Source organism: Lissotriton helveticus, chromosome 9, assembly GCF_964261635.1.
Source record: "Lissotriton helveticus chromosome 9, aLisHel1.1, whole genome shotgun sequence".
In the NCBI taxonomy this organism is placed as follows: domain Eukaryota; kingdom Metazoa; phylum Chordata; class Amphibia; order Caudata; family Salamandridae; genus Lissotriton; species Lissotriton helveticus.
In genome coordinates this window covers 751,014,674-751,030,351 of record NC_136070.1, presented here as the reverse complement: position 1 = coordinate 751,030,351, position 15,678 = coordinate 751,014,674, and the positions used below count along the sequence as shown (strand labels likewise).

Below are 15,678 nucleotides of genomic sequence, written 5' to 3'. Positions count from 1 at the left end.
GTCGTTACGAAACTGTGCAGCACTGTAGTTGTTAGGATGCCACCTAGTCATATGGCGATGCATTGTGTAGTTTCCGAAACTGTATTTTTTGTCGGTCCCTCTGGACAGTCTATCTTGACATATAAGGCAAGTTACGTATCTTGCATTTACTTTTTTCTGACCTTTGGGAATTTTAAAAAATTGCCAAATGAAGTTTTCTTTCCGGTGAGACGTCCTGGGCTCCTCAGGCAAAAAGTGCCTCTCTTCGTGCTCTTCGTCCTGTTCCTCTTCTTCCTCTTCTTGCTGAATTATAACTTCAGCAGGTGGTCCACTCTTCCTTGGATGTGGTGGAGGTGGTGGGGAAGCACCAGCTGAAGCTACTAAAGAAGCCATTGCTCACTGGTAACAAAGGGTCTTTCTCTCACAATGATGAAAGTCAGAGTGAGGAAAGAAGGAGGGATTTTCATCATTTGGGAAAAACAATAGTTCTCAACCAATGAAAAGTGTTCATTTTAGATTATATGACCTAGTCTTACATCATTAGGAAACCAAAAGTGAAATGAACCAATGAAAAGTGTTATTACCAAGTCACATGACCTGCTGTGTTTACGTTACGCGCTTTGCAGGGCCTCCCGGTTTGCTTCCAGAAACCTGCGCTTTGCGCCTCGCTTCGCGTACCAGTTCGCTAACGTAGCACGTCATATGACGTATCACGCGACAACGCGAAACGTCATGTGGACGGGAGGCGTCACGATGTTGTTTTCTAACGCGGCAGTTGCGGTAAAGAAACGTTTACCGGCTCGCGGTCTATTTCGCGGCATCAAGGTCAGCTAACGGGAAGTTTCCCGATTCGCGAAGCGGGAACGAAGAAAAAAAAATATTTAAAAAAAAATTATTAATAAACATATAAAATATATTTTTGGATTTAAAGAAGAATACATTTTACAGCTACAGATATTAGCTGTTAAAAAACCAATGAAATTCACTGAAAAAACCATAGGTTATAGACCATATATAGTTAGGAATTAGCATTTACAAAACCTTATTTTACTCACACAAAACCATTGAAATTCCATATATAGTTAGTTGCACTAATTATATATCGCGCACCCGCAATCCACTGCTGATGATGTCACATATTACATCATTCATGACATGGTCAGTGACATCACTGATGACATCACTGATGACATCTCAAATTACATCACTGATGATATCTCATTTGACATCAATGGTCACATCAATGATGATATCATTAATGTGACAATACAATGCATCTCCTCACACTTTAATATAACCTCTGTTACACCCAGTGTTAAATACAGAGTATAATTTTTGAAACCATTGACACACCAATACTAGTTACTACATACGCACTCGCTGATTCCTACGTCTACACACACATTCACTCATTCACCCATACAATCATTCATACATACAATCACTCATCTTTACAACACTATCATATGCACTCATACACCTATACAGACACTCACACTCTGCCACTCATCCATGGAGTTACTCACACACCTAGTCAGTCCTGTAAAGAATCAATCACACTTCCATTTTCTAATCTACACAGTTAAACATAGAGTACCTTACATTTTCAAACATATACTAACACATACTTACTCTCTTATAGAATCACTGATACAAGTACACATTGATCTGCACGGAGTCACACACCTCCCAGCCAGCCATACACACACTCAGTCTCCCATACAAATACTTGTGCAACCAATCAATAACCCATATAGCTACTTATATAGCTACTGATCAACACATGCAGCAGCTTGCACAACAGACATACTGATGCACACTTTCAGACAGTTTAGTCACTAACCCGTGCATTTAGTAAGACGCATTTAATCACTCACTCATACAATCACGCACCTACTAAAACCTTCATTCAGACACTTATACATCCACTCATTCTTCAATATGTAAAACATATTTAAACTTTACAGAAACACATAATCACTGGATGTTGTCATCAGTGATGTCATTTGAGATGTCATCAGTGATGTCATCAGTGATGTCACTGACCATGTCATGAATGATGTAATATGTGACATCAGCAGTGGATTGCGGGTGCGCGATATATAGTTAGTGCAACTAACTATATATGGAATTTCAATGGTTTTGTGTGAGTAAAATAAGGTTTTGTAAATGCTAATTCCTAACTATATATGGTCTATAACCTATGGTTTTTTCAGTGAATATATTATATATATATATATATATATATATATATATATATATATATATATATATAATCAACAATCGTTGGTACGCTGGTGACAGTATAATTATCCTGCACCTGTTTTTTCAAACAAGAAAGTAGACCTGCCCAAAGATACACGCTCTAATGAAATCTTTTGTTATGTTTTCCTTATAGGTATGACCAGTGATTCAATGCAATAATAAGGATCACTAGTGGTGTATAATTTTCTTTTGTTTTCATGTTTTTGCACACTAATAACTATAGTGAAGTTCTTAAAAATAGCAGTAGCAGTTTTAGGTCCTGACAAAAGCCGCAACACCCTCTCTGGTCTATAGGCTGAAAAATATAGACCTTTTTTCGTCCACTACTTGCTGGCATAAGTTACCCCTGCTGGTGCTCTGTTTTTAACCATGGCCCCAGGAGGAGTTAATTAAGTTGCATTTTGTACCTGGTAGCTAGTTTTAACTACTATTCTCCTAACAGTTTGTATTATTTTGCCCTCCGCCCTTTACCCATCCTGATTTATTTCTTCTCATTGCAGGATTTAGTATATCCAAAAGTTAGGAACAAAACATCCCTGAGCCCCTCTCAGTGAGGGTGTTGTAGCCCGTGTCAGGGCTAGGTTTTATCGTCACGAGGAGAATACCAATGATAAGGTATGCTACCTATGGCGGGAGAGGGATTTCGTACTAACAAGGTGACTCCTCTAACCCCGTCCCCACCCCCACCCAAGTGGGCTCAAGAGAATATCTCTGGATGTGTGGATTTTTCCTCTGTTTGTCAGCTTAGACCGAAGGGTTTTTCAATCTGGTGGTTTTTTTTTTGTAATAACACCACATCCCCCGGTAGAGTGAGTGAGGAAGACCGAAGCCACATGAAAGCTCAGCTGGTATGGGCACGAGGTACCGACATAACCTCAAGCAGAGCCATGCATCCGGCTTGAACCTGGCTCAAGCTTTCACTGGCTCACCCACATCTAATCCCTGATAGAGGGAGGGAGCAGAAACCACATAAAAGCTTGGCTCGTTATGGGCCTGAGGTTCCGACCAGACCTTGAGCTGATCCGGGATTTTGGGTCAAGTCTGGCTCCCCCATCTAGTTGTGTTGCCCCCTCTTGCCCTCCTCTCGCTCTGTCGTCTTGCTGCCCCCTTCCACTGTCCAGGTTGGTCCGCCCCACCTGCCATAACAAACAAGTAAAAGGTAACGACGCCAAAAACCTCCTGTGATTCTGGGCAAATCACTTAATCTCCCCGTGCCTAAAATGAAAGTAACTGGAAAACGTAAAAATGTAACGTAACTGGAAAAATATGTAAAGCGCTCTGATACCTGATTCGGTTTGGGTCTAGTTCGCGCTACATAAAACTCTGCAAAAAAAACCAACAAAAAAGTGCTATGATGCAGCCAGCATTGAGCTGCAGCATAAAGCTTTAAACCCTCCCACCCCGTGTGGTTTGCCCCTCGTACAGGCCCGTAACTAGAGGGTGGGCCAGGTGGGCCAGGCCCACCCAAGGATTACCCTGGCCCACCCTAGTCCATTCTGAACTGAAAAATTATTGTTTTTCTGCCTAATGTCTCACAGTGGCTTGAAGCCCCATTGTGCTCTGCCTCATTTGTTTTATTCAATTATTAACTATTGACATGCACTAGTTTCAGGCCTGGGGACCGGTGTGAAATCAGCAGGGATAGTAGCTACTATGATGTGCACATGAGCAGCGCAGACATCCTAAAAACGTTCACTCACTCGTACTAAAGGGGCTGCAGGCTTTCATCACAAGGCACCTAGAAGTGGCAAAAAATGATATGACAGAAACACTTTGCAAAGGATTTCCTTTTCCCCAGAAAGTTAGTGAAAATGTGTTTATAATTAGGATATAGATTTACTCATGGATTGTTGTGTTCCTACTTTTAGGCCATTACTAACTTGCAGCATTACATAAAAAATAAATTAATGGAAAAAGTTAAAAATAAATATATGTTTATCTTTTCATTGGCTAAATGAAAAAATATTCTAATCATCATTAATTAACACCACATTAATTTGTATGTCGATTGTTTTAAGCAAAATAATTATTCCTTGTGCAGGGACCTATGGGCTGGGCCACTGGAATTAAGTAATTGTGCAGGCGTGGCATTTTTCGCATAGCTATGGATTTGCTGCATTTGCCACATAATCCATTATCTTTTGCATAATCTGCAGATATTTAAAAAGGTTGTTTTTGGCTCAAAGCGTTCAAAAGTTACTAAAAGCGCATTGACATGTGGTGGCACAGAGTGGAAGGTTCTTTCCTAAGGTTTACTGGTCACCTTCTGTTTGCTTATTTCTATTTTTAGTAATTTAAAGTGGTACAAATGAGGTGCAATCTATGTCTATTAGTAAGCGTAAAAATATCAAAATGATATACTAATACTATCACATAATGTGCCGCATTATGCAGCATAGTTTGCTTTTTCCTGGTGCATAATTTAGTCAACACTGCCGCATAATTTGACCTTTCCTTGCCGCATAGTTCCAGGGGCCCTGCCAATTGATAATCACCAGGACACTTTTTTGTTTCTCAGCAGGGTCATCCCAGGAATTCATTCTACTGAGGCTAATACAATGGGTGTATTGTGGTCTACTGAAAGGAACACTTGTGGCAAAGTATGAGGTTGCAGATTCCACATAAAACACAAATGGTTATATATTTATTTTAAGATTTAAAAAAATAATTCAACAGATTTTAAAGTTCAAGTTGCTACAGGCTACAGCACATAATGAAACAAGTATTGGCATAGCCAATAGGTCTCGCCTTTGGGACTTTATAAGTATTTAGTTATGCAGCACAATATCCTTACTGCGACAACATTAACTGTTGCATGGCTAAACACTTATAAGGTCCGAAATGCGAGACCCATTGGCTATGCCAATGCTTGTTGTAACTGTGACTTGCTCAGCGAAGCATTGTTGTGGTGGTCTTCCTTGCCCTACGCCTCTGTTCTGTAGTATCCCTGAACCTTTGTTTCTCTCTTGTTAATAAGGGTGCCTATTGTGGACCATGTGGGTTTCCTAAGCTTCTCAGCTGAAATTAGATTTGTTTGATCTACTGCCATTGGGTAGTTGTGGGGGGCGTTCCAGTTTACAGCTGGCTTGGGAGTTTTCAAATACTGTCCTAGTGGCTGCAGTTATCTCCTCTCAAGTGAGGGCTGAGTTGTAGGTTTTCAGTTAATTGGTAGGGAACTGAATAAATGTCTACGATTACTGTTGAGGTTGTGTGTTAATTGCTTTGAAGGGGTGTAGGAAATTAGGTGGTATTCTGGGGAAACAATTTGTACGCTTGGAGCTGTAGAGAAGGTGATGGAGTGATAAGGTGGGCTAAGGGCATTAGGAGTAGATGGTGGGAGTTGATGTGGGAAGGTGGAGTTAGAGTGTAGAGTAGGGAACAGATGGTGGCGAGTGACTTGGTGGCTGAGTTGGTGGAGAGCAATATGCTGGTTCCTAAATGGGAGTAAAGCATTTTGTAACCTGAGAAAAAAGTTTGAAGGCGGGCTAGCATGCAGAATGAATAGCATTCACACCTCTTTTATTTGTAAAAAACGAGCAAGGGTGTGCTAAGGAGAGGGGTAGAGTAAATAGATAACATGTGCAGGGTGTGGAGTAATTGTGGGCAAAGCAGTGCTAGCAGGAGCCCACAGCATGCACATTAATAACCCTTGTATAAAACATAAGCGCTACATAATCTTCAACATTTAATATGAACATGCCCCTAAGTACTGACTAGGAGAAAATAATGCTTTAGACCAGTGATATATGAGGCTGGTTAGCAAAAGTATGTTTGGCACTTGACTATCTTTTATCTTTACATTCAGAGAGGATTGCGTTGGCTGTGGTCTAATCTTAATGCCATTTTTAAATGATTTACGAAATTTTATTTCAACGAATTCTGGTGAATGTAGTTTATATTGTTTTTTCTTCGGAAATGTTTATATGTGCAAAAGTCTAACAAATGAAAATGACAAAAGGCAATGGTTAAGATGAGAATTAGGGGAGGGCTTCTTGATTTGAATAGAGGCAGCGAGACGGGTTAAAAGTAGGAAAATGAGAGGGAAACAACAAGCGCGCGCCTCGTGCTGAAAAAAGGCGTGCAGGCTGCAGCGGGAGAGAGAGAGGCAGAGGGGTACACCCGCGAGTGGTGGCCGCGCGCTGGGGAGAGCAGTCAGCTCTTTTTCAAAGCACATACTCGTGCTTGTGGCGCACCGCTGCACACTCCTGCAAGCCGTATGCTGCCACAAGCACGAGTATGTGCTTTGTAAAAAGAGCGGCACGACTGCTAAAGGTCTCCTACGCAGTGCATGCGCACTGCGTAGGTGAGACCTAAAAAAGAACTTGCTGAACAATTTCTAACCAATACTGAAACATAGTTGAGGTGCTTTGTAAAAAGAAAAAGCATTATAACACTATAATAAAACACCAGGTATTTCTAAATAATACAGCAATTTGTATTGTTTAATAATAATGAACATTTCGAATTTCTTTTTTTTTTTTTATGAATCTTTTTATTCGATAAACAATAAAAAAAAAGTAACAAATAACAGATCGGGTGGTCTGACACAATCTCCAACTCAGGGGTCATCATGGCAGGGTACAGAATCTCAAGCAACAATACACAATACTAGAATCAAGGGGAGTCCTGTGCTTCCAGTCCCGGAGTTGTCAGCGGTGGGTCACAAATCTCACCTCGATAGGTATTCCATGCTCCCCACAATTTCCCCCACTTCTTCGGGCATCCCCTAGCTACAAACACTGACCTCTCCCTAAACATGCAACAGTCAAGGTCCTCCTCCCATTTAGTTAGTCGGGCGGCTGACCCGCACCCCAAAGCTGGGCAATGTTTCGCTTGGCCACCATGTAAGCCAGGGTGACCCACTGCTTCTGATATACATTCAGATCCGTGGGCTCCCACACATTCAACAAACACCTTCGGGCTTCCGGTAGCAGCTCCGTCCCCAGAACATCTCTTAGTACCTCGTGAATCTTTGCCCAGAACGACTGTATCACCACACAATGCCACAGAATATGGATAAAGGTTCCAGATTCTCCACACTCTCTCCTACACTCACCACTCCCACCTTGACCCATTCATAGCAGTCGAGGCCCCGTGATATATGACCTATGCAATATCTTCAGCTGCACTAGTTGGAGCCTCATCTGAATCGCCACAACCTTGTGAGAGGAAACTGCAGCCACCCAATCTTCATCATCAATTCCAACCCATCCACATTCCACTGATCTCTGATTTTCCCCAATGGGTCCTCAATGTTATTGATCAGCTTCCTATATATCAGAGAGATGGTCTTTTCTGGAATATGTCCGTCTAGCACTCGATCCTCAAGGGGCGACGACTCAGGGAGTGTCAAGTCCTTAGGGACATGCGTGGCGAGGGCGTGTCGAACCTGCAAATATCTAAAGTATTCGTTCTTGTGCAAACTATATATGTTTTGTAGCGAATTAAACGGATGCACCGCGCCCTTCCCCCAAACATCTTTCACATGAGTGCTATCAATTGTGTCCCACTTATCAAATCCCTTGGTTTTCCACAGACTACCCAATTTCTCCGAATTCAACAGTGGAGTGGCCAATGTAAGCCTACCTTCCACCCCAAACACCTATTGGCCACATGCCACACACCTGCACCGCATACTGTTCTGTTTTTTAAGCACCTTACCTGATGTATTCCAGTATATTTGCGATATGTTTTATGGTTCATAGTGTGCACCCATTGCACCCTTAACTCACGTTGAAATCTTTGTATTTAAATGAGGGGCTAAACAGAGCTATGCAGCGCACAGTATAGTGTTGTCTAGTCTGAGCATATCTGCTTTCTATGTTTGTTTAGTATAGGGCACGGCATTATTGTTTTCCTGAGTTAATAAGGCTTCCTTTATGGTCACTTCACTTGGTACACACATTGGGTGTTTTGTAAATTGTATTTGGCATACAATTGTGTAAATTGTCCTAACAACTAAATATTATGGGGTGATAAGATTGCTAGAAATGTTACTACTAGGGCTACGGCCATCAGAGGCTGGAATAGCCAAAAAAGCAATATCCCAGCCAAAAAGACTTGGATAGCCTGCCTCAAAAGCAGGTGGGGAACAGACCGGTCCGATAAAAAATGGGTTAGGGGAGGAAACATTTACCTACCCCCCAAAGAGTTATCAGCGAGATCTGGTTTCCTGAGGTTCAAATGAACATTTTCCAGAGTGCACTACACAAGGGTTCAGCTGTGCAAATTTGGGTGTAATAATAGTGAAATGTATCCATGAATCTGGGGCTTAGAGGGCACTTTTATCCACACTAAGTAGTTGCTTGATTATAGACAAATAATGGGAGTAGGTTGATAAGCTTGGGTTCCACTAGTAAATAGAGATACAGCACGGTGATGTGGCAGCCCATCACCACCAGACATTGAGGAATGGACCCCACAATATGGACTGGTGTGTGGCAGTGGACAGAGTGATATATTTAGGTAGGGGATGTCCCAAAAGATTAAAAAAAAATCTTGGGCGATATGTAAAGAACATAATGCACTTTACTAAGTAAGACGAGCAAGTCAAGCAAAGTGGGAAGTTATGCACCATGGCGCCGTAGGCTAATTCATTACGACAACTCAAAAATGTATCCTGGGGTGAATATTTCATAGCCGAAACTGCTCACAACTGTACAGATGGATTATTGTGTAATTTTGCTGGTGTTTTTTCTGTATTTGAAAAGAAGTGCAATATGTACATTTTGCAGGGACTCGACATTTTCCTTTTGTAATGTCATGAAAATTTCACCAATTGTTTGTATGAAAAAAAGAACACAATACATGTATTTTAAAACATTGTATTCATCCTATAAACTTCTTGATTAAGGTTCTCCTACCTTTGTTTATGTGACCAAATGTACATCCCTGGATGGTAGTCAACATTTGGTAAACTTTATTTAAAAAAATATCCCAAATTAGATTATATATATATATGATACATATCGGGCAACTATGTAATATGGTCCAACATTGCCATTGAGTTGTTCTGGTGACATAAACCATAAGGTCAAAGACTGAGTGATTTGTAAATGTCATTCGAACCATATGATGGCAATGCAGGACCATATTACTCCTGGTACTGTTATTTAATTTTTATATTGAATATTTATTTTGGTATAGTTAGCTTGAAAAGGCTGTTTACTTCTAAGTGCAGATAACAGTGGCACGGAGAAGAATTAGAATGGTTAGATCTTGTTTTACCTTTTATTTGACTAAATGTTTAATAAAAACCAACGGCAACATCAATGGTGATGGGATCCTTTGGTTGCAATGTTTACGACATATTTATGGATTTATTGCATTTGTCACAATTTACAAAATTTGCAGAGTTTGCCAGAAATGTTGTTTCGCAGATGGATAAAATACTACACAAAGTGCCACATAACTAGCATTTTCGCTGCATAATTATATGTGTATAAATTGGTCCTCCGTGCGATTTAATCCTAGTCACCCTGACAATGTTAAAGCGCTGCCGAGTGGTTTGGGGAATGCCATGATGTTGATAAAATCTATATTGTACACGTTACTATGAAATATTTTCCATAGTTCCTTGTGAATTCTCAGTTGTTATACTATTGCATTTTGTGCAATAAAAGCACCAATACATGATATTGTTATATATAAAAACGGAGTTATGATTCTGGGCTTCTTGTATCGTATTTTTAAACTTCAATGCTTTTCTAAATAAAAAGCTGCCAAAGTGTTTTTTAAAACATAATACAGCTGTAAAGCGCCCCGGCGTAGCAGCAGAAAGGTGTCTGTTGCTGCACATAAGGAGCACGCTTCAGCCTGAACGTTCTGCATCTACGTTTTAAAGTTCTGACAAGCAAAGGCTGACCCCTTTCCCAAAGCCAGAAGGGCATCAGAGAAAGCGAAGTGCTTAGCTCTTTGGGTGGTGTTTATTGTCTTATAAATGTCAAAAGAGGACAGATGCCAACACCTAAAATGTCGAATCTCTGAAATACTTATCGGAACCCATTCATCTTCATGGCCCACCCATGCTTCTTTATGGCCCATCCAGAAAAAAAATCCTAGAGCTGGGCTTGCCCTCGTATCTTCTAGAAATAAATTAAATAATGTTTTCCAACTTGCAGATAACAAGAAAAACATACGAAGGAAGTAGACCTCCCTCCTCTCCTGGGATACAGTTGCAGAACCATGTAGGTCGCCCTCCGGTCCACGTGATTAGGTAAGGTGATGGTATTTGTTCTGCTCCAATAACTAACCTTCTGTTGCCTCGGACCATCCCTGCTAACTAGCACACACACATACAGATTGGGAATCGCAATGAAGATTGAACTCTGCTGCACTATGGCAGTCCTCCTTTCTGCTCTGCGGTTGAGGTTGACCTTAGCTAAAACCGGTCAAAGAATATTCTATAATTCACAAGTAATTCCCAGTCCGTGTCCTCGCCCCTCATTGACAGATATTCTAAATTCCAAAAGCCATGGCTGAAGTGTAATTTCGAAAATGGTGGGTGGTTTGAGTCCCATTTTCTTGCCTGTCAGATGATGTGAATGGACTGTTCACTGGGGAGTGTCAGGCAAGGGATGTCTGGAAAGCAGCATTCAAAAAAGAGTACAGACATCTCTTGTGAAACCTCAGTACAGAGTACAAGTCCTAATAAAAAACAGAAGTGGGGGACTAACCAAATTGGTGTGGCGCCGCGGCCAGGGCGACTGACGCTGGAATCTGGGGACCACGGTTCGATCCCCGGCTCCGGTGGCAGGTTAGCCCAGCACCATGTGACTCTGGGCAATAGCTCGCTTAATCTTCCCGACGGCCCCCAGCGCCTAGAGACCCTTACGGGTGATTGTGCGCTTTACAAATGTGGACTTTACATAAGTGACATCGCAAGAAGTGGCATCAGATCTTAAAACCTCACACACGTTTCACAGGCCTGTCATACTACATAGGAGCGCATTACAATATTTAACAAAAGAATTGCTGAAAAAAGTAATTCAACTACGACGCAAAATGTGGATATTGATTTATGCATGTATTTTTTTTAACTGTGCCACAAAGAAATTGGCTACAATAGAATGAGAAATGTGGCAGTTTGTCTATTCTGCCTAATTGGTTGCAAACTGCATATTAAAATAGCGTATGGGGTAAAGGCAGATGCTGCAGAGATCATTGTGTACCCAGTAATTCACAGGGAACAATTGTGGCAAGTTAACATTGGATGGTAAGGCTTTTGCTGGAGAGATCAGTGTTTTCTGTAGTCCCAGTTTTAAATCAAAGTAGCATAGAGGGTTAATGTGTCTCCTGCAAAACGCGTCATCTAACATGCAGATGACATTTATTTTTAATGTAGCTAGGGAAAGTGGGTTACTGCTTTAAACCCAAAGATCCTTTTGTCACTTTTAGTTCATAACTTTGAATCCTTCAAATCTAGCACAGCAAGCTATGAAGAACATGTTACTCCTACACCTTGTAAACTTCACTGTCTTGTATAACACATTCTGTACATTGATTTACACATTTATGATTTGTCATTATATGATGTTTACGTGTGATGTAAAGCTTTGACACCCTGCTTTGTGATGAGAAGCGCTATAAAAAAATAAAATAGTGGTATTTAAATTATTTATGTAAATACTGGGACAGACCAAACAATCTGACCTTTTTATAGTTTTTTTTAAATGTAACAAACCTCTTTATTTTTTTTTATCACATGGAAAACCTGTTTTCATTTGAAATCTTCTCTTCCCTTGCCCATCCTGGCAAAATTGATCTAATCTATCCTGGTGTACAGAATTGCATTAGGATAATTAGAATTTTGGGGGGAATATGCACAAAGTTATAATTCTGTGGGTGTTTATTTATTTTTCTTGTCTTCATTCGCCTCAGACCACACTGGACAAACAATCCGTCTGTTCCAAAGCTCTATGATGGAATAGACGTAGGCTGTCGACTTGGAACCAAGAGCAACACCCTGCCTACAGGTACAGTGACAGGCTCGGATGTCACTAGCCCCCAAATCAAGGGGGAGAGGTCACTCTCCCAATCGGCCTGGGTAAGCCCGGCGACTATAATCCTTGGCCTGTCGGAGGTACTGGAAATGCCCAACATAGTCAGAAGAGTACCAAGGAGACATAATCTTTGGACCCACAAATCTTTTTAAAGATGCCTAAAAAGTTGATTAACTCCCTAACGGCCTCACCCGGGTAAGCCCCATACCATTTTAACAAAAAGTCCCAGAATAGTGGATTTTCCCTGCCCAAAGTTCTACACAAATCCATTGTGTATGTCTCGAACGAGGTCAACCAGTCAGAGTGCAAAGGGTGTGGGATCTACCCATCTTTTGCATATTTGCCTCCTAGATAACATTATTGCATAAATTAGGAAGGATCTAGCAGAATCTGTAATTTCATTAGATAAGCCAAAAATTATCAAGGCCAAATATATTTGGAATGGGAATTTACTACTCCTTCCCAAAAATCTGCTATGGCCCCCTCAACATTTTAGTCAACCTCAGCTGAGATAAGTAGGCCCTATGTACGGTGTACAAGTGGTTCCTCTTAAGCCAGGCTGGTTTTACAACGGCAAATAAGATCTTAAACCAGGTTTGTCACAAATATTCCCACTGTTTATTTGGTAAGGGATCCCCCCCACAAATCTTCGGCCAATTTAAATTCTCCAGTATTGGGGTGTCTTTCATAGATTCACATGCTTGAATATTCCCCGTCGTCGGAGTGGAAGTCCCACGGTACATAAAATAGTAGTAAAAAAAATCACATATATGAAAATAATAATAAAATGGAATTTAATAATAATCATAATAGAATTCTTGAAAGTACCATAGAACATTATTAACACATAAGTAAGCATTGAGGGAGAATCACTTTACTGGCATATCCATGTCGTTGGGATAGTCCAAATTCCAGCCAATCAGGCTGTCTCACCCTCTAGAACCTTCTCCTCAGAAGCTCAGGCCCTCAGATTTTCTATCGCACGTCGTGTGAAGGGAGTCTCCCTGAGCTCTGCTCAATTTTTTCTTCAAAATTTCCACAATCTGCAAGTATTTTTACTTTTCTTCAAAGAAGTCTTTATTTTCACTCTGCTTCGCCTATGGAAAGCTTTGTCCTTTTTCTAAGGACCCTCTCGATAGTCCTGTCTTTTTTTTGAACTTCAGGTGAGGAGTCGCAGGTTCTGTGGAACCATTTTTTCTCAAAGGACCTATGAGAGCGGAGAGGCCCGTCTCCTTCTGTGGCTACAGGAGTTGTAGACTTTCTATCACCCCTGTCTCTGACACAGTGAGTGTTTGTTCTGGGCATGCTAAATCCTTTCTAAGCGTGGGTGTGGAACTGAGATTCCTTCTTCTTGGCCTCCAAGGATGAAGTAGAATCCTCTGGATATTGTTCCCGCACGCAGTCTGCTTGCCTCCACGCCTATGGGACGTGGTCTCTGGTGTTTTCAGACTCTTACTGCCACCTTTACACTTGTGCCAGTCCGTCGGCGGGCTCGTCGACACACCCGTCGACGATGAAAGACTCCGTCGTCACTTCGTCGACGACGACGTTGAGTGTGTCGACGAGTCTAAAGGCCATTTTCTACTTCTAAGTTTCCGTCGTCGACGGTGGCTCTGTCGACGACAGTGACCTCTCGTCGACGGTAGGCTCGTCAACAGTGGCCTCGTCGTCGACGGTGGCTTCATCGTAGACGGTGGCTCCATCGATGACAGTGAAATATGCCTCGTCGACGGTAGGCCTCGTCGACGATAAGGCGGTGTACTTCATCGACAGTCATTCTCGTTGACTGTAAACTTCGTCGATCATTGGCTTCGTCCACGATTGGCTTGGTTGATGACAGAGCTGCGTCGATGGTAGGTTCGTCGCCGGTGGCCTCGTTGACGGTCAGCTCCGTAGACGTTACAATTCAACAATTACTTCATCAACTTTGTCAAACAATGGACTTTGTCGACGACGGAAAGCTTAGTTGACGGTTGACGGTTGGCTTCGTCGAGGGTTGGCGTTGTCGCCAGTTAGCTGTGTTGACACAGATGGCCTCGTTTACAGTTGGCCTCATCGACGGTTGACCCAGTCAACAGTTGGATTTGTCGACGGTTAACCTAGTTGCCAGTTGGCTATATGCACAGTGCTTTTGTAGCCTATTTATTAGTCGTACACTGCTTTTCCGCTACATCAATGTGATGGCGTGATGGCTCCTTACTCAATGCAGTAATTTGCCAGACTTTCAGCCTCTGGTTCCTTAAGACCAGAATTATGTTTTTCTGATGACGAGGCTGCCATGTCCTGTTCCATGGTGAAATTGTACCCTCTCTTATACCTGAATCTCCATTACATTACTTACCCTCCGGTGGATAGTGGAGGATCAAACCTCCTCATGGAGAGAACGGCGGCTCGCTTTCATCTTCCCCTCGTCACGAGGAAAGAAGCAGACCGTTTTTCTCTTTGATTTTACAATTAAATACGGACACAAGTTCGTTCAGTTCCTCTGATACCTTTTATTTGACAAGAGGTCTTTGGCTCTTCCTGAGCCCAAGATCTGCGCTGGCGGTTCTTTCACGCCTCGAACACAATATTTAAAACGCCAGACAATTCACCTGTTTGTCTTGTCTCTCAACTACAACCTGACAATGGCTGCAACCACAGTTTCAGCAAGCCACTTTAGCCATTTTGGGCAGGTACCGCTGCCTGGGGTAGTCTGGCATGTTGGCGCAGGTAGCCCTTATTCCCGAATCCTCCTCGGCTGACGCTTCAAGGATCCTGCGGAAGAATGGGAGGAGTGCATCAGAAACAATAAACCGTGCAGTGCACTTTGCGTCTCCGAGTTTTTAGACAGCTTGCAGCAGTATTGCATAGACAAGGTTGGCAGAACGCTCAGTTTTTTCGCCCAGAGGTTCAGACTAAAATAATGGACGTACCTTTTATGGGTAATTCCTCTTTGGCCAACATGTTGAGCAGACACTGCAGACACTACCCGCGCCTTCGGTTCTCTCCAGCACAGAAAGCAGCCCTTTCGTGGTGCCCGAGGTTGCAGCTCTACATCCTCTTTTCCAAGGAGCTCCACCCAGTATCACTTCTACAATCAGAACCAACTGCATTATTCGACTCCAACTCGTATACAGGTGATAATTCTTCCAGGAAACAACGACTTGCCTTAGAACAACCCCTTAATCCATCCCAAAAAGGCTGACGGTGGAATTTCTCTCTCTTTTATTCCATTTGGTCAACAATGCCATTTGTCTGTTGGGGGTTCTAATAGTTGTGTCGAAAGGGCACGCTCTAGAATTTGGCAAATTCTGTCTTGCTACACCTTCAAAGGAGGACCTCTACCTCTTCATTTACGCGAGTCATTTGCACAAGTGTCTATATTGTTACACACAGGGACTGTCGGAGTGGTTCCAAATCTCCAACAACAGAGTTAGAGTTTACTCTCAGT

The 15,678-nt window shown here is 42.1% G+C and overlaps 1 protein-coding gene across 14 annotated transcripts in view; it reads left to right on the top strand.

Moving 5' to 3' along the window:
* The window catches only part of PPP1R13L (protein phosphatase 1 regulatory subunit 13 like), a 1,016,088-nt gene that overhangs the window by 265,059 nt on the left and 735,351 nt on the right, over nt 1-15,678 (top strand). For 10 of the 14 annotated variants that reach the window (XM_078660882.1, XM_078660878.1, XM_078660877.1 and 7 more), the window contains one exon: nt 10,365-10,459. The exons of the other annotated variants lie outside the window; for them this stretch is intronic. The gene's annotated coding sequence lies outside the window, so the exon portion shown is untranslated. The remainder of the gene's footprint in view (nt 1-10,364; nt 10,460-15,678) is intronic. 14 annotated transcript variants of the gene reach the window in all.